Here is an 18,701-nt window from a genome sequence, read left to right on the forward strand (position 1 = left end):
TTCGGAGGTGAGATGGATTCCATTAACATTGGTCAATAATCAATCAACGTATTGAGGAACAACTTTTAAAGCTGCCATTGACTACAATGTTACATATTGTTACAAATTTCAAAGTGATCCATGATCCAGGATCTCTTCTAGATCATCACCAAAATGCAGTATTTTTTCCTGGTAACGTTTCCTGAAAAATTTATCAAGGTCAGTCTGTAACCTTCTGAGTTATCATTCTAACACAAACAAACGCCAGCAATTCCATAACGGGTGATAAATAGCTGCGCTCTTATTGATTATGCTTAAAGTTAAGAAAACATACTGCCAGTTCAAGCAGGTTAATTAAGAGAAACAAAGTAAAGAATGTGTGTAAAAATGAAACCACGGGTCACTGGCAAATCAAGTCTTGCATACCTTTTATTTTGAAGTTTCTTCGCTCGGCGCATGATCGGCATTTCCGGTGGGGGCGTCGCATCGTCTTTCCTGCGTCTGAGTTTACAGCCATAATTTTATATAAAGACATTATTTGGAAAACCACGCGGGGTGTTGCCAAGTAAGAAGAACGCTTCTGTGATCATTCCGTCCACGTGAGGTGCGTGCACGCGCGTGTTTTATCCTGTGTGTGTTTTTAATGGAGGGGCTCATTCCCTTTTTTTTTTTTTTTGGTCTGCGTGCTGTGTCAATAACGACGGCTATTATGTGTCCGTATCTGACATATATGCGGACGAAAAAGTGCTATTTTAGAGTTTTGAAATTGTAACATGACGTATATTGTCCCTGCTTAGTCGCTCAACGGAAGGTTTGTGTTTTGTAACGTTACAGGGTGAAATGCTGAAGGGATCTAATGGAAGAGCCTTTAAATCAGTCATCGCGTCCCTGAAATGGTGATTATGAAACTCTGATAGAAATGTTAAGGCAGTGCGTAGATTTGGGGCCACCCACGCATCTAGTTATCTAGTTATCTAGTTACCTAGTTAAGTAGTCACGGCGTTGGTTTGCCTCCACCGACGCGGAGGTTATGTAATCGCAGCCGTTTGTCCGTCCATCCCACCTTTAGCAAGCAAACTCAAAAAGTTCTGGATGGATCCTGATGAAATGTTCAGGAAATGTTGGGAATGTTATCAGGTACGGATTATAGAATTTTGGTGATGATCCAGAAGAGATCCTGGATTATGGATCGCGTTGAAATTTTCTGTAACCTTGCAGTCAATGGAGCTTCAAAATGCGTTCCTCAATATCTCGGTTGATTATTGACCGATGTTCATGGAATTTGACAGAATCACATAGGGTGGGGACCTCTATTATATGGCTGTAAACTCAAATGCAGAAAAGTAGATGCAACACCCTCACAGGAAGGCCATTTGTTGGAGCAGACAGACTTCAAAATAAAAGTATGCAAGACTTGATTTGCCAGTGGTCTGTGCTCTTAATTTTAATCACATGATTAACTTTGTTCCTCTTAAGCTGCTTGATCTGGCAGTACATTTTATAACATTAAACATAGTCAAGAAGAGCATCGCTATTTACCTGTTATGTAATTGCTGGCGTTGATTTGATCCAGAAGAAATCCTGGATTTGAGATCACTTTGAAATTTTCAGTAACATTGCAGTCAATGGAGCTTTAAAATGTGTTCCTCAATATCTCGGTTGGTTATCGATCAATGTTTATGGAATTTGATACAGTGATGTAGGGTCCGAATTTCATCTGGATCGGACCCAGAATGACGTTAATAATAATAATTTAACATTGAAATCTCCATTTAACGATTAAAAAATGAGTGACAAAAACACATAAACTCTGATTCACTTTTACTTTTCATGGTTGGTGTATAAAGATACAGACAATTTCTAACGGAAACAAGACCGCAAGGGCTTTTTTGAAATGATCCTCTTGGACAGGATGTTTGACTGTACTTGTACTCTAACATTCTATCTAATAAATATATTAATCATTCATTCATTCATATATTCATCATCATGTGGACGGTGTAAATCTAATTATGAGGGGAATGGGCTGCTCGGCAGAGGTCTGCGCTCTTAGTACTTTTCTAGTTATTTAAGCATCCTGCCCGGTGTCTGATGAAGTTAGTGGCCTTGAAGCTAAAACATTTTGACCAAAAAGCAAAGAGAAAATATAAAATCCCTCACTTCCACTACAAAGGTTACAGTGGGCAAAGTGTAACATGCACTTATGTGTTGAATCCTTGGACGAATTAAAGATGGCAATAAATCATGTGCTGTTGCAAAAGCTAGTGTGGGATGTTAATGTAATTGTTTGGTGAAAAAAATCAGTGTAAAGGCTTTTAAGTTGTTGATTGTAAGATCAAACTTTCTGATTTGACATCCAGGTGTTGTTTCACTCAGGGCTGCACTGAACCAGCACCATCCCGCCAAGAACTGGACAACACTTGACTAGTTTGCAGACATAAAGTGTGGGCCAGGAACTGATACCTAACCTCAAGTAAGAAGCTGTAATCACTCTATATAGCAATTTTAATTATTTTCGTTGTTATGGAATAATCAGTGACCCAAAGTCAAGATTATGTTTTTGGCATTCCAAAAAGTAATACATTTCGGCTAAATGCGACAAACCTGCAAATTTCAACAAATGACAAGAGAATAGTTTGAGAGTGAGAAAGAATGAGAAGAAGAAAAATTGTCTGATAAATAATACATCATTTGGACTTTTAGATGATATAGTGTGTGTATGTGTAGTACATATGCCGTGTGTCACTTTTTTTTTTCTCCGTAACTATATACAGGAAAGGAAGTTAAAGGAGACCCAGTAGAAGATCACCGAAGATGGACAGCAGGGATTCCTGCAGTGTGGACAAGAGAAAGATGGACGCCAACTTAGTATGGCAGTGGCGCATCATGCATGTAAGGAAGTATTCAGGATGTCCAGAACCATTCCTTTACAGCGATAAAGCAGGACTGGATTTTAACGTAGAGGCAAAGAGAAAGAAAAAACTGGACTTGCAGCTAGTGACACATGGCACCATACTTGAGGTTTGTGATTTTGCTAAAATTGTAAACAATGGTGAAAAGCACTTTATCGCAGACATTCTGGAGAACAACTTTAATCTTGGAGTGGAAAATGAGCAACAGCGGATTGATTTTACTGCTCGCATTCTACACAAAGTTAAAGAGCTGTCCAGAAACCCTCCCGAGGATGAGCATGAAGTCTTTACTCTCTTTGACGCGTCAGAATGCGTCAGCAGAAGCAGCCATGGCCGACAGGCTTCCTCCGAGACGAAGACCGACAATTACACGGAAGAGATGGACGATGCTGACGCCGGACAACATGGAGGTGAATACAAATATTCACACACAGCATCAACGCAAGGCATAAAGACAGAAGGTCACTCGTATGAGATGGACGACCAGTCAAGAGAACCATCAGCCAAAGAGCTGAGAGGAGATGCTCTCCTGAATTTGTTTCCTTATTGTGAGGAAATTGGTCTGAACCTCGGCTTTGGGGTCAAACAAGGATTAGACCCCGGTCTGTTGAATGCGGGTGTGATGCTGGAACTGCTCCACTTCACACGAGAGCTGACGTCATCCTACAGTCGGATTATTCTTGATGTCTTGGAGCACAACTTTCAGCTGCTTCTCACTGATCCACTGGTGAAAATGCGAGTTTGGTTCCAGGTATTGCACTTGTTGAAAAGGAGAAAGCGCCTTAACCGTGGGAGCAGAAATACTCCCGACTTTAAGAATGAGGCATTTTCTTTCAAGACGAGCCTCTGCAAAAGACCTGAGGGATCAATGCTGTCCGATCGAAGAGCCAAAAGATCCAGAACGGAGAGTAACACAATATCCCAGCTCACTCAGTTCTCTGCCAGTGGAAATACAGAGAATCACCAAAGCTCTGCACGTGTTCAAGAAGAGCTTGATCCGTACTCAGACCGCGTCACAGATTCAGCCGATGCTGGCCATCTGGATCACCAGCAAAAACAAACAGATCCAAGTTGTCCCGTTGTTGGAGTGCCGTTCTTCACAACCAGTGGCATTTCATCGAGCCCGCCAACTCTAAACTCTAACATTTCCTTCGGAAGCAAAATAAATGATAGCGGAGTTGTTGCTGGTGAAGAGCATTATCAAACGCCACCAAATGCACCACGTGAATGTGACATGGAACGAGAGGAAACGGGAACAGGGGACTTGTGGAAGTTGCGAGCTAACCGTGTAGAGCAGATCCTTCCTGCGCTAAACAAGGAGTTCAGTCGATTCAAATGGTTCAGGAGATTTCCGCTCAAATTCAATATTGGAGTTGGGCCAAAGCAAAACATTGGCGTTGATGTTTTGGAGGATTGTGTTTTACTTAAGATTGCTAAGTTTGCCTTAGCGATGAACTCATCCCAGCAGGATTTCATCATGGAGATTCTCGAGTACAACTTTGACCTCGGCCTGCAGAGTCAAGACCACAGGAATATCTTTGCATGCAAAGTTATGAATCGCGTAAGAAGGTTGGCAAGCCGTGATGATGCAGTCAAATTCTCAGAGGACAAGTTTGAGCTTCCCGATCTCAGTCCATCATCAAGTATGGGAAATCAGAGTGTGGGGTGTTTCATTCCTGAACGCAGCAACGTATCAGAAGTGGACGAGGGCCGTGTTGATCGTGTGCACCCTCCTTACTTGCATGCTGAAACTAAAGAACCTATTTCGGCAGAGAGTGTGGCTTTTTATACGTCTTGCAACAAAATAGGTCTGACGCTCCATGTAAAACATAATCATCCTAGAAAAAAAATGGAGCTCAGCAAATTGACCAATGCAGCAATAACAGAAATGATCAGCTATGTAGAACGGTTGTGCGGAACCTTTGAGCAGATTTGCCTCGACATACTCAGACACAACTTTGATCTCGACGTGCAAAGCGAACATTCTGAACTTGCCAGAAATATTCTTGCACGAATCCCTGCTGCGATGGAGCAAAAGAATTTGTCACGCTGTGTAAAAGCCTGCAATATAAGAAAGTGCACGGTGCAAAATGTGGCAACAATGGAGAGAGCGGATTGCCAAAGCCACCGCGATTCCGATTCCTGGAGCGCTGGTTCGTTGCAGACAATAAACATGGACCAAAGAGAAGGCAGTTCCGCTGACATTGCATACAAAAATGAGACCAATTTAAAACTGTGGAAACTGAGGGCCAATCACATTCAGCAAGTCCTCTCCGTGCCTCATGAAGAGCGTTGTCCACTTTATTCATACTCGAGATGCAAGAAAGTGGGTGTTGATTTCGATGTAGGATCTGGTATGAAACGAAACCTCAATCCCAACTTGCTGACCAATGGCATCATGGTCGAAATAAACACTTTTGCCACAGCAATGCAGTCGGCCCAAAAAGATTTTATCACTGAAATACTGGAGTATAATTTTAATCTTAACTTGAAAAATGAGCTGTCCCGCAGTACCTTCGGACATCAGACTATGCAGAAAATTCGAGTAATGAATTATCATAAAAGAGCCAGTGTTCTGCGGCTGAACATAGTTTTTGACCTTCCCGATGTGACTTACACACCGGACCCTATTTATGAGACGACTACGCATTGCCCAAAATGCTTTCAGGAGCGAAATAATGAGCTTCATCAGGATAAATTCGATGTGAAACACCCGCGCCATCCCCGTCCACACGCCGCGGCTGACGCAGTCTCCAAAGACGAGAGCTGTGCAGCACAAAAGCCTGCCTTCTTAACATTGGAGGAGAGAATAATGGACAGTTACCCACTTTGCAAAAAAATTGGTTTGAACCTGTGTGTGGACAAAAATGACACAAAAGATAAACTTGACCCACGCGTGCTGACGCTTGGGATCATAAATGAGGTGGTTAGGTTTGCCAAAAAATTGTGTGGCACAAAAAGCAAGATCGTTCACAGCCTCCTTGAACACAACTTCAACATTTGTAAGCGGACCCAGGATGTAGATCTCATGCAGATGTTCCGCAAAGCAACGGCACTGAAGGATGGCGGGGCCGCCTGGTTCAGTGAGGTTTTTGTCATACGGCCAGTTTCTCGCAGACTACCTGCATGTGGAAGTAAATTGAAAGAGGAATCTTCCATGCAGAGAAATGACATGAAGGAAATAATCGCAAAAAGAAAACTGGCACTGCAAAGAAAACGGGAAAGAGCGGCATTGCCAAATGATAGAGTTAAATCAAGGTATCCCATTTGCACAGAAATAGGGCTGCACCTAGATGTGACGGCAAAATCAGGAAAGAAAGTAAAACTGGACTTGACACTGTTGACCAGAGCTGTGGTTTTTGAGATACATAAGTTTGCCACTCAAAACGTAGGTCACTATTACCCACGCACTGTCTTTGACATTCTTGACTGTAACTTTGATCTTGGCTCCCAACATTATAGGCGCTGTGAATTTTCCATAGCTACTGCATCCAAAATCCAAGCAATGGTCAGACAATGGAAAAAATTAGACAGAGAGCAAATCTTCAAATTGCCATTTCTGTTTGAGTCCCAGACTTCAGAAATGTTGGTGGAAAAGGATCAAATTGAGAATAGCTTAAACGTAACTCTGGGTATTTGTAGCAATTCAGAATCGGGCTGTGTGGTTACCTCTTCTGACAGCTCGCCCGGTTTAAGAGGCCTTTGTCAAAATGAAGGAAAATTACAGACTCCAAAAAATGTACCAAACGAGCTTTGTGTTGAACAAGAAAATATCCGAACAGAAGACGACTACACTCGTCCTTTAGGACAGTCTGATCTAGACTCAGATGAAGTCACAGATTCAGAGAATGCTGACTTTCAGGACCCGTTAGAAAACCCCAGACATTTTTCTCTAAACGCGGACTCCCCTCGAGAATCACGATGGAATTGTCTGGGTGATTTAGCAAATTCACTTTCCTCCAGTGAGCTGTCATATAGCCAACTAGGTGTAAATTCATATAAGGACCCGCCGTCTGAAAGTCTGCTTGATGAAAAAGATCTTTGTGGTGGTGAAAGGCAAGAACGACCTCCAGCAAGCGCGGCTGATCATTTTGATATGGCACAAGAAGAAATGGGAACAGAGAACTTGTGGAAGTTGCGAGCGAACCGTGTTGAGCAAATCCTCTCGGCACTAAACAAAGAGTTTGGCCCATTCAACAGGTCCAAGAAAGTTGGTCTTGAATTCAATGTTGGATTTGGCCCGAAGCAAAACATATGCGTCGACTCCTTCACGAATGCAATTCTGCTTGAAATTGCTAAATTTGCTTTAGCAATTAATTCATCCCAGCAGGACTTCATCATGGAGATTCTCGAGTACAACTTTGACCTCGGCCTTCAGAGTCAACAGCATAGGATTATTTTCACATCGGAAATTATGAATAGAGTTAGACAGTTGAATAGTCGCGAAGATGCAGTCAAATTCTCCAGCGAAGTGTTTGAACTTCCCGTTCCCACGTCAGCGATAATTATGACGGATCAGAGTGAGGAGAGCGGCATTCAGGAACTCGGCAGCACACCGAAAATGGAGATATGTGATGATCCTTCCATGCATTCTTCAGATGCTGAAACTATACAAGGTACAGGTGTCTCACAAAAGACTGTGGATCCTTACCCTTGTTGCAAGGAAATAGGTCTGAAACTTCATGTTAGCAGTCAACCAAGGAAAAACCTGCACATCAACACATTGTCCAATGGCGCGATGACTGAAGTGGCAAACCTTGCAGAAAGGTTGTGTGGAACATTTGACCAGATTTGTCTTGATATTCTCAGACACAACCTCAATAGTGATTTGCAAAGTGGAGATTCAGACCTTGCTGGCATTACTTTTTCACGAATCCCCATCGCAATTGAGCAAAGGAGCCTTTCAACCAGTGTAAAGGTCTGCAAGAAAATAAAGGGTGCAAGAAAGGATATTTCGACAGTGGAGAAACTGGATCAGCAGTGTGACTCATATTTAGATGAACCACAGACGTCTGACGGAAATGTGGGCAGCTCGGTTGAAACTGAACACAAAAATGAGCTCAATTTAAAGCTGTGGAAACTGAGGGCCAATCACTTTCAGCGAATCCTCTCCATACCTCATCAAGAGAATTGTCCACTTTATTCTTACTCAAGATGCAAGAAATTAGGTATCGATTTCGATGTGGGGTCTGGAATAAAACAAAACCTCCATCCCAAATTGCTGACCAATGGCATCATGGTTGAATTTAATGCTTTTACTTCTGCACTGGTGTCGGCCAAAAAGCATTTTCTCACAGAGATACTGGAGTATAATTTTAATCTTAATTTGAAAAATGAGCTGTCCCGCATTACCTTTGGACATCAGACTTGGGAAAAATTTAAGATCACGAAAAGCAACAGTGCTCTTCAAAAGAAAATGCTTTTTGAGCTCCCTGACTCGACGTACGTACAAGAACCTACGCATGAAAAAAGTACGTACTGCCCGAAATGCTATCAAGAGCGAAAGCAGAAGCTTTGCCAGGATGAATACGATGTTGCTCACGTCACTCTTCCTCATCCACGTGCCATCACTGGCATAATCTCTGCCGATGCCGACTGCAACGTGCAAAAGCCTGCAACCGGTTCATTTTCTGCTTTCGCAAAAGCGGAGGAGAAAATAATGAGCAGTTACCCTCGCTGCAAGAAGATAGGCTTGAGCCTGTGTGTGGATAAAGGCAAACCAAAAGATAAGCTCGACAGGGATAACTTGACTCGTGGGGTCATGAGTGAAGTAGTTAATTTTGCCAAGAAGTTGTGCGGAACAAAACGGAAGATCATAAGCACGCTGCTCGAGCACAACTTCAACATTGGCAAGCAGAGCAGGGGCATAGATCTTGCCCAAATGTTCCATAGAGAGACGGCCCGAAAAGATGGAGGGATTTCCTGGTTCAGCGAGGTTTTTGTCATTCGGCCAGTTTCTCACAGACTGCCTGGGCTGGACAAACCCAAAGCGGAATCTGCCGCGCAGGGTAGTGAACGCAAGGAGGCCATCAGACAGAGGAAACTGGCATTGCAGATGAAGGAGGCAAGAGAAACGCTGCCCAGTAAACCTATCGCTGTTGTAAAATCACAGCCGAGCAAACGGAGGAAAGCAAAGTGTTTTCCCTTAAGTGCAAAGATGGGTTTAGTTTTAAAAGTCAGCCCAAAATCTGGAGAAAAAGACAAACTGGACTTGAAACTGCTGACCAGAGCTGTGGTGTTTGAGATACATACATTTGCAATGCAGACGGTTCGACAGCCCTACCCAGACATTGTGTTCGACATCCTTGACTATAACTTTGATCTCAGCTCGCATTATTCCAGACGCTTAGAGTTTTCTGCAGCTGTCGCGTCCAAAATGCAAACCGCGGCCAAGCAATATCAACTGAAACGAGAACGACCTCGCAAGGTGTTCAAACTGCCATTTGTATTCCCCCACAACGCTTCGCAAGGATTCGTAAGGAAGAGACGACGAAAGGAATGCAAAATGAACGAGGGTCGTTGCGTGCTGCAAATGAGATATCAGTCGGATGGAAATCGTATCTCTCTTGTCGCCGTTGTCGACACTAATGAGGAATCTTTGTCCCACGATAAGGACGCAGAGTCCCAAATGGACCCTTTCAATGTGAGCGGAGTTCTATTAAATACAAGTCGCTGCAGTCCTCTCAAAGGAGGTGTAGAGATTAAAGAGGAGGCATATGATCCATATTATGATGATATCCCACCAGAGGAGAATGCTGACGACAAATATCAACATTATCAATACGTCAGAACAGAGCCAAAGCCTTGGGAGGTGGAGCGGTTAGTCCTCGGGGAGCCGGCGGGATCTCTTGGATATTCAGCAACCCCCAAGTATCCAGATTTTGAAAGCAAAATGCAAAATGAAGCCATCCGGTATTACACGCTGGCTGAACCCCAGAGACCTGGAGGACATGCAATGCTGTATGAATGTGCAAATACCGAGAGTAACAGCAAAACAGAGTTGGACACTGCAGAGTATTTAGAATCGATGGAATACTCCATAGTCACTATTGGTGGTGGAAGTGACGGCACAGCGGTATAAGAAGAGCGGGAGGATGTGCTTCCCGACTCGTACTATGACATGTCGTACACAGAAAGGGAAGGAATTATGCAGAAATAAGATCTGTAATGTTCTAAAATGTATTTGACAGATTAGGCTGGGTTTTTTACTGTTTCTGTCAGCTACATTTATTACTGCAAAAACATATTTGTTTGTTTGTTTTTTTGCCGGATAATGTACTTGACTTATTTCTACAATATGGAACCGTTTACTGTCAAACCCTGAACTGTAGTGTTGGCTTGAAGCCTCTGTTAATTAAGAATTAATTAATAACATTGCAAGTGTGACTTACAAAGGGCTGTCAATATTGTGTGGCAAGGTGTGTGTATATCACATTTCGATTTATTTTGTGTCATTGTTTTTGAAAGTTGTCTCTCAAGATTGTTAGAGTTTTACTTTGTTGATTTATATGAGTTATTGTATTTTATTTGTTTAAGACGCTCTGTTTTCGATGCGTTTGCTTTCTGTTAGTTGATTTTCTCACTTCGTCTTAATTTGTGGCCTTTCTGACCTCATATTTAGTCATTTACAGTTTTATGTTGCAATTATTGTTTGGAAATGAAAAATAGATCAGAAAAGATATTTCTTGAACCTCTTTTTTAATAAGTAAATATGAGTGTTTTAAAACAACCTGTCGACTTCTTTTCTTTTTCTTTCTGCATTACAATGAACCTGTAACCATACAGGATAGAGTTTAGTCTTGTAATTCTATTAGTTATATTAGTTTCCCCTGATCTGTCCCTTTGGCCACTTAAGTAACACACAAATGTTCAAGTGTTCAGAAGTAAATATGTTGGTGTAATGCTGAAAGTGGGCTATTGATGTGGGCGTTCCATGCTGCAGCCTTCCTCTTCTTACTCTTTTTTTTTTTTTTTTTTACCTTGTCTGCATTCGTGCTCCACAGTGACGTACATAACGTCAGTCACTGCTGGAGTTCTATGCAATTTTTATTCTTATAGTGCTCGTGACCGTCACCTGCCCTCTTGGCAGCCTAGCCTATTCCTATTTTATTGGTTTTATTACCTGCTTACCGCCGTAGAGGGCTGTGCACACCGCAGTGAACATATAACATGGACAAACAAAAAGTGACAAATACACAGTGTTCTGAGAAGAAAGTGCAATGGATTTATTTGTGCCCCTTAATTCTACCCCTTCCATCCAATCATCACCAAGAGTTGTCCCAATACACCAGGTTCACATTCGTCTCTAGAGGAAAGTATGGATCACCAAGTTCTCAGATCTGAGGAAAAAGAGAGAGAGCTTAGTGAGAGCCACAAACACTGACCCAGCAACCTCCACTGACTCAGAGATCTGTGTGCGGGGTTGACTCTCTAAACGAGTTTTGATAGGTGCTGGCGTGGTGGATCTGGAATGCGTGAAACCTCCACCTAAGAACGGGGCAGCCATCCCGGACCCAACAATGGCAACATAAGCCCCCAGATCACCCCAAGCAGCCACAGCAACCCAAGAACAACCACCATGGCCCCACCAAAGCCACACGCAGAAGAACCAGCCCAGGGCCCGGGGGCGACCTACACCAACACAGCCGACGAAACCTAGGCCAGCGCAGCGGCACGGGGCACAGCGGGCCGGCCCGGCGCCCCACCAGCACCCAACACCACGCCCCCCACAACCACCCGCCCCCCTCCCAGCACCCTCCACCCATCCCACACCCCCCCCCCCCCCACCCTCCACCAACGACTATCAGTAATCTTCACTCCTCATTGTAATGCTCCCGTGATTTCAATGGCTATAGTTACAGACTTTTTCACTCAAAATATTTATTTTCCTGCTAAAGACTTCTGCCCAATATTAAGTACAATATATACAGTTATATAGCAGATATATTATCTGCTTTCGATGTAGACTGTACAAACAATTAAAGGAAAGAAAAGAAACGCCCAGAAATTATGGTTTTTAATTGATCTGAGTGTCTTGAAATGATGACATTATGTTGTACAATCTTAGAGGACTTTTATTTTGAAAAATGGAGGTGGAAGTGAGCGTCATTTCGCGCGTCCTTACACTTTGTAGTCCACGCCAGCCCCGGCCGCACAGTCGGTCCCTCAAGCTTCATTTGCCAGCCTGGATGTCGGATCTTCACCGCATTTATACTGCAACAGGTAAAATAAGCAGAAATCGTTTAAATGCTCTTCAGAAAGAAAAAAAACAACGTAGACTCATCCTGCGGAAGAAAACTGTCGCTGGTCACAAATATATTTATTTTATTTTACATTATGTTGAAAGCAGCCGCAATGGGAACGTCCGCGTTATTAAATCCATTTCTGTATATCTAAAGGGCGTACCGGGGTAACGCAATTTACAGTGTTTTATTTTTTATTTTTTATGTAGCTGTATACTCTTTTCAGGGATTGGAAATAAATATTCTCTTGATTTTTGAAACGTCATTAAACGTTTGGTCTTTTGTCAGCGTTCTAGAGGGGAAAACGCACCATATGGTTCCACTACGCGCTCTATTAACAAATCCACTCAGCGGCATTCAAAGAGCAATACGTTATTGATTACCTGCGTCAAGTGCTGCAAATAGCGTCAGTGTGGTCGACGTCACAATACGAATGTCTTGACTGTGGTACGGTGGTGAATGCTGGGTGAATGCTTTACTTATTAATTTAGGGTCAGCATATCATAGCCAATCCTGGTAGAAAATTTCAGACGCTGTTTAGCCTAATTTTCCAGAGTAAATATGCATTTAATCAGGAGGAGTTTTCATTTATAGCCCGTCTCTTCAATATAGAAGGTAATATGACATTTCTGGAACTGCAGATTGAGGAGTGTCTGTGAGAGCCTCACTGGGCCCGGCATGCAGAGCCCTTTGCTGTCATTTATTGTGGCTATACGCTTTCATTTCGTCTTAAAGGCTAGTTAAATATCAACTTTTTAATCGTTTATGTCACATGAAATCAACTCATGTTTGCCAGGTATAATCCCTCCGCACCCAGCGTTACAGGTGCTGCGGGATCATTGTCCTAAACATCACTGTGGTTTTCTTCTTTGAGTTCACGGCCTCACAAGTTTCCCAGTTCTTTCATCGTCATGTTCATTTGCTGCAGCGCCGACTAGTAATAGAGACTGCTTGGTGTGTGAAAACAGAGAGAGGTATAGCTTTTTCTTTCGGAGGTGACAAAGTCCATCCGAACTGCAGTTCCGATGACACCTTGACCGTTGCATAGCCGCCTGCAAAAGATGAAACCATTGCATTAAACACACAAAGGTATGCAATGCACACAAGTGGAGGCCGTCGTGTACGTGGAGGCTGATGGACTCACAACGTGTTCTTGAAGTATAAACGGAGGTAGGACATGCTGTTGAGTGCTGGAGAGACAGTGTTAAGAAAATAACAGTAACAGTAACCCACTAATGCAGAATAAATTCTCATATTTTGTCTGCAGCACAGCGAGGGAAGGTGTATGGATGCCTTTGTATCTGTGTATTTCTCCGCTCTTGTGAACAGGATCAAAATGCAAACACGCACACACACACACACCACACAGGCTTCTTTCTTCCGCAGGCCCAGCAAAGCTTCCTGGGTTGCGTCGACCCAAACAGACCCGCTCTCTGTGTGAGGAGTGTAGGTCAGGCACACAGGTCGAAGCATTGATGCGCACATCCGAAGTAGCCTGTGTGTCGCGCACAGGTGCCGATCAGCATGCAGACCCGAGTCAAAGATCCTTTGATTCATTTCCTCCCTTCAGTGCAGTGGGTCGGCAAACCGTCGGCTCAAATGGGCCTCGCTTTTTCCCAAATAAATACATCAAAATCCAAAGCGCTACATGTAGCCTGATATTTTTAAATGTCAATTTACGCTAGAGCTGGAGAGGGAAGCATGTCCACATTATTTGTGTTTACTGTTTTCTAAAAAAAGTTTTTTTTCTCCCCACTAAGAAAAATGTAGAAAATCGATTGTTTGTATTTTATTAAGAGTGCTGTCAGCTGGGAAATGCGCTCTTTGACTGCTTTCCATTTTTTAATCGTCCCAACCAAATGAAACGTTGAGTTTGAAAACTCACTGTTGACTTTAAGTTTGCTAATAGAGTGAATTGCCTCAATGTTTGCCCACTTTCTTTTTCATAATTCAGGAAGATAGCTCCATTGTTGTCACACGAACGGGCCCAGACAAACCTGTTACGGGCCCAGGAGGCCAAATTGAGAGTAACGCCATCGAAAAATTACACTTCTGTCATGTCATAACAGGATGAAACGGGCTCTTCCTGCAGAAGAAGATGGTGAACGGACACATAATCCAGATTATTGTATCAAATCAGATGGCGATTGAGAGGATTTGAAGTTTCCCAGAAATGCTGTTGCTTTTACCTTACATTTTTGAGTTTTCCCAAACACCCACCAATTATTCCACTCAATCGTTGCTTAGAACCGAAGAATTGGGGGAGTCAATAAACACGTTTTATTACACCAAACTGCTTTGGAGGAAGCGCAGTAACTAGCTGTTGATGCTGATCTTGCCCAGGTACGGACAGCGAGGTGTGTTGATGAAGAGGGAGTCCTTTCTGGACCTTGTGTTGATTCTGCATTGTTTTTAATCCAGGATGTGTCTGTGTTTAAATAGAGGAGGTTCTCTAGCATAGCCAACAGCAAAGAGTGTCCAGTAACCGAAGCCACACCCACCCACCTGTGGGCGCAAAGGTGCATGAGAGGCGGAGCCTCAGACAAAGTGTTTACATAAGGGATTGTAAGATACCCATGCACAGTGAATTAAATAGAGACACCAGACGCAAACGATATAAAGTGTGAAGGATGGAGGGGGAAGGGCAGCACGGTGGCGTAGTGGTTAGCGCTGTCGCCTCACAGCAAGACCGGTGCCGGGTTAGAATCCTATCTGTCTCTGTTTGTATGCCCCCCAGTGTCCGTGTGGGTTTTCTCCAGGTTTCCTCCCACCTCCAAAAACATGCAATTTAGATTGATAAATCTAAATTGTCCGCACTGCGCGAGTGTGTGCGTGAATAGTTGTCTGTTTCTGTGCGGCCCCACGATGCGCTGGCGACGCGTTTGGGGTGTGGCGCCCATGGCAAGCTGGGGATAGGCTCCAACAACTCCCGTGACCTGCGAAGCCCCCTGCTGTGGGGTTGTTAGGTGGATGACTGACACCTGGGTGGGGGTGGGTGTGGTCACTGGGCCTTCTTAGTGCAGGCACTGAGGCTGTGGACTTCTTCATGTGGGGATCTCCGTCATATTGTGTGTGGAGACTGTTATGTTGGTATTCTTGATTTTAGTGGGTTATATTGGATTAGGGATTATTGATTTCTATTTTTCTGTTTTGAGTTGTTAAATAAATGCACTTTCTGTTGCATCAAGTTGTTTTGCTCCACCATGTTCTGTCTCTTGCGGCGGAACGTGACAAAAGTTTCATATAAAGCTTCAGCCGTCAGTGTCGGTCTGAAGCCGAATGAGGAACCAGCAGGCTTTGGTGCAATCATTTGGCAAACCAGTGCTTTATGAGAAATAAAGCAACAGATTGTGAGATGCAATAAATAATGTTGAATATTATGTGTCATCACACGCCCATCTGTATCTTTAAATGCATGCGGAGGCTAAAGCAGCAGAATGGACCTGGCAGTGTCTGCGTGCAGGGCCTGATTTAAACTACTGCTGCAAAACCACAGGCTCTCCTGCAGGAATGAAAAGAGAGAGAAGCCAATGATGGAGTGATATTAAACGAGAGTGGAAACAGTGGCAGGGATGACAGGAACTGTTGTGGGAGCTGTGCGTTAAGGTGATTGATGTTCAAGTGAGGAATACATAAGAAAGAGAGTGGCTGAAACTGCCCAGATGGAGCACAGAGTGAAGCGAGGAAAAATAAACTGTGAAGAGATGCTTTGGTGAAAGCGGAGAGCCGGTTGCTCGGACCAAACGGGAGCGGGAATCCTGCTTGTTAGCTACAGGTTATTGTATTGTGATATATAATAGAACAGAAGGCTAGAATGGCAAACTGTGTAAATAATCGGGTTGTTATTCAAGAAAAAAATAGTGATTGTCTGCTGACAGTCGTGAGGAGGAGAAAAACATATTGAAATATTGTCCTTTGTCTCTGTTTCATTGAAAAATGAACCAAAATAAGATTCACTCATTCAGCAATGTTTAAGAAACATTAACACTTTGTTGTTCTCCTCTTCATTCGCATGTTTGCTTGTGTTCCTCGCTCACGCCTGCTACTCCGTGATGCTCGCCCTCACGTTTTTATTCCCCTCTCTCTCTCTCTCTCTCTTCCCCTGCAGATGTCTGAGCGCTAGTCAGCTGACGGAGGACTTCCCTCGCTGCCTGCGCCCTCCACCTGCAGCCATGAATAGTAAGAACACCTTGTTTTTGTCTCGTATGTGTGTGTGAGTAATGAGTTGTTTGCCCACGAGCGCGGCAGCTTCCGAGAGATAGATCGATGAGGAAGAAAGCAGACACACACAAAAAGGAGAAACAGAGGGGCAGTGTTGACCAATAAGCAGCAGTTGTGTCTTCTTTAGATTTCAACATTTCTGTGTGTCTGTCATCATCCTTTCCTGGAGGTGTGTTTGTGTCAGTGTTGATGGTTTGACGTGTGAATTTGCATTTCCATTCCAGTCTCTGACATTTAGCAAGAATTAGCAATGTATACATTTCATGCAAACCATTTGCAGACTGTCCCTGGTCTGTTGAGAACGGTGCATCTTTTTTTTGTTGTCCTTGCCGTGAACAGAATTGCGTCATCGCGTGTGTGTGTGTGTGCGTGCACGTGCACGTGCACGTGATGATCCTCTTGTTCGCAGCCTTTCGGATCAGGAGATGCAGCTCGGTAAGGGCCTCTGCGGGGAAACGCCTCAGAGATCGTCTGTGTGTCGGTTGCATCACAGTCCCCAAGCCAAACCCCCAAAAAGGCGCTGTGCTAAAACCCAGTCCAGTGGATTTAGACGCTGTAGGGGAAAGTGATTCAGAAACGCAGCAGCGTGTGTGCGGTGAGCTTCTCCTTCTGAAACAGGTGGAGAAGCGCATTCTTCACTTCTAGATGAGGGGCAGAGTGAGCATGTTGGAACTGTACCCATCTGAAACATCAACTCCTCGTCCTCCTCTGGTTCAATGTCTGGTGTGTTGAGTGGCTTTGAAAGGGTTTCTCCTCAGAGGAGCGTTGTGCGTCTGGAGGTTTGACTCCAGCGTCTGCTCAGAGCTCCACGGCACCGAGGCAACAGCAGCGCGTCGTGCTGACGGACGGAAGCAAAAGCCACACGAGGCGAAGGCTCTTTATGTTCCAGCTGCAGAGGGAATGAACTGTGAGCCGCACTATTCCATTAGAGTACACTTTATAAATACATGTGTATATATATATATTTATTTTTCCTGTGGGTGGATTGTGAGCTCTGTTGTCTCAATCCTTTATCTCATCACCACAGTTGGACCAATGAAGGAGCTGATTATATTCTGAGGCAGATCTTTTTCACCATCTTATTATGAACAATAATAAATGCGTTCAATTGGTCCGTAGGTGTGTGGAAAGGTGGTCTATGTGTGGCCCTGCCATGACCTGGCGGCTTGTCCAGGGTGTGCCCCACCTCCCGCCTGTAGAATGCTGGGATAGGCTGCATGAGCCTAACCCGTGACCCGGATGTTTGGATGAAGCTGTCAGGAAAATTAATGAATAAAGGAATCAGAGCGACATCAGCGCGGTGACATAAGTGTAGTGCGCTAAACTCTGGAGAATATTTTCTGAATTTCATAAAAATAGCAATGGCGGAGGTATGCACTCTCTGTAATACTACTATTGTACTTTGGGCTTGTCCCGAGAGGGTGCTCTGTCTTCTCCCGCCTTTAAGAACACGCTCGTTAGATTCATTCTCTGCTCCGGGGGGGGCCCACTGATTTGACCAGAGCAGATTTGGTGCTGCTGTTGTGTTGTGAATAACACAAACTGAGCTTCTTCTTGTTTTTGTAACTGTCTGTTAAATATTAACTGAGGACAGTGGTGATGAGCTATAGAGCCGCTACTACTTCCAACTGTTCTCACCTCCTTCATATAGAGATCATGCTGTGTCACCACAACAAAAGACGCTTCTCCCGTGTCATTGCCTTTGTTTGTTTACACTGATCAAACCACCGTGACGATGATTGATGATTGTGATGATACAGCAGGCGAATATCCTGCTACCCAACTCGACGTTTTATATCCGTGTCAAGCGCAACTAATCAACAGATTAATATGATAAAAAAAAAAAACATTTACTAACGGTTTGTTACCTGGTGACTGATCTGACCCGGACGCAATAATAACCTTGTTGTGCCTTTGCAGTGTTTCTCTTCAAACAGGTTGTGCAAGAGGGGCTCATTCTATGCTAGTTATAAATGTCAACTAACGTCACAGCATACAAAGTTGTTTGATTTATGGTCTCTCAGTTTAAACCCCTAACTCACTGAGTAGTGGGGGGGGGGGGGGGGGGGGCAAACCATCCAGTTTGTTTATTTATTTGTTGTTATAGGGTGTAACGACATTGTGTGTGTGTGTGTGTGTGTGTGCGTGCACTGACGTGAAATAAAGAGTTCTTCTTCTTCTCTCATCTAAAAACGCTATGAGCTCTGATTGAGTACAGGCTGTAGAATATGGCGTCTGTTCATGTGGTCAGTGCGCGTTTATTTACCAGACAAGTGTCAGGCCACAGGGGGGGGGGGGGGGCTGTGGGCTCTTCCGCTGGTGTGTGAAGAAGCCTTTTTGCGTTGCC

At 43.9% G+C, this 18,701-nt stretch overlaps 1 pseudogene; it reads left to right on the plus strand.

Annotated features, from left to right (window-relative positions):
* Positions 1–2,793: 2,793 nt before the first annotated feature.
* Positions 2,794–18,701, plus strand: part of LOC137909594 (intersectin-2-like) — a 36,057-nt pseudogene continuing 20,149 nt past the window's right edge.

Source organism: Brachionichthys hirsutus, chromosome 20 (genome assembly GCF_040956055.1).
Source record: "Brachionichthys hirsutus isolate HB-005 chromosome 20, CSIRO-AGI_Bhir_v1, whole genome shotgun sequence".
In the NCBI taxonomy this organism is placed as follows: domain Eukaryota; kingdom Metazoa; phylum Chordata; class Actinopteri; order Lophiiformes; family Brachionichthyidae; genus Brachionichthys; species Brachionichthys hirsutus.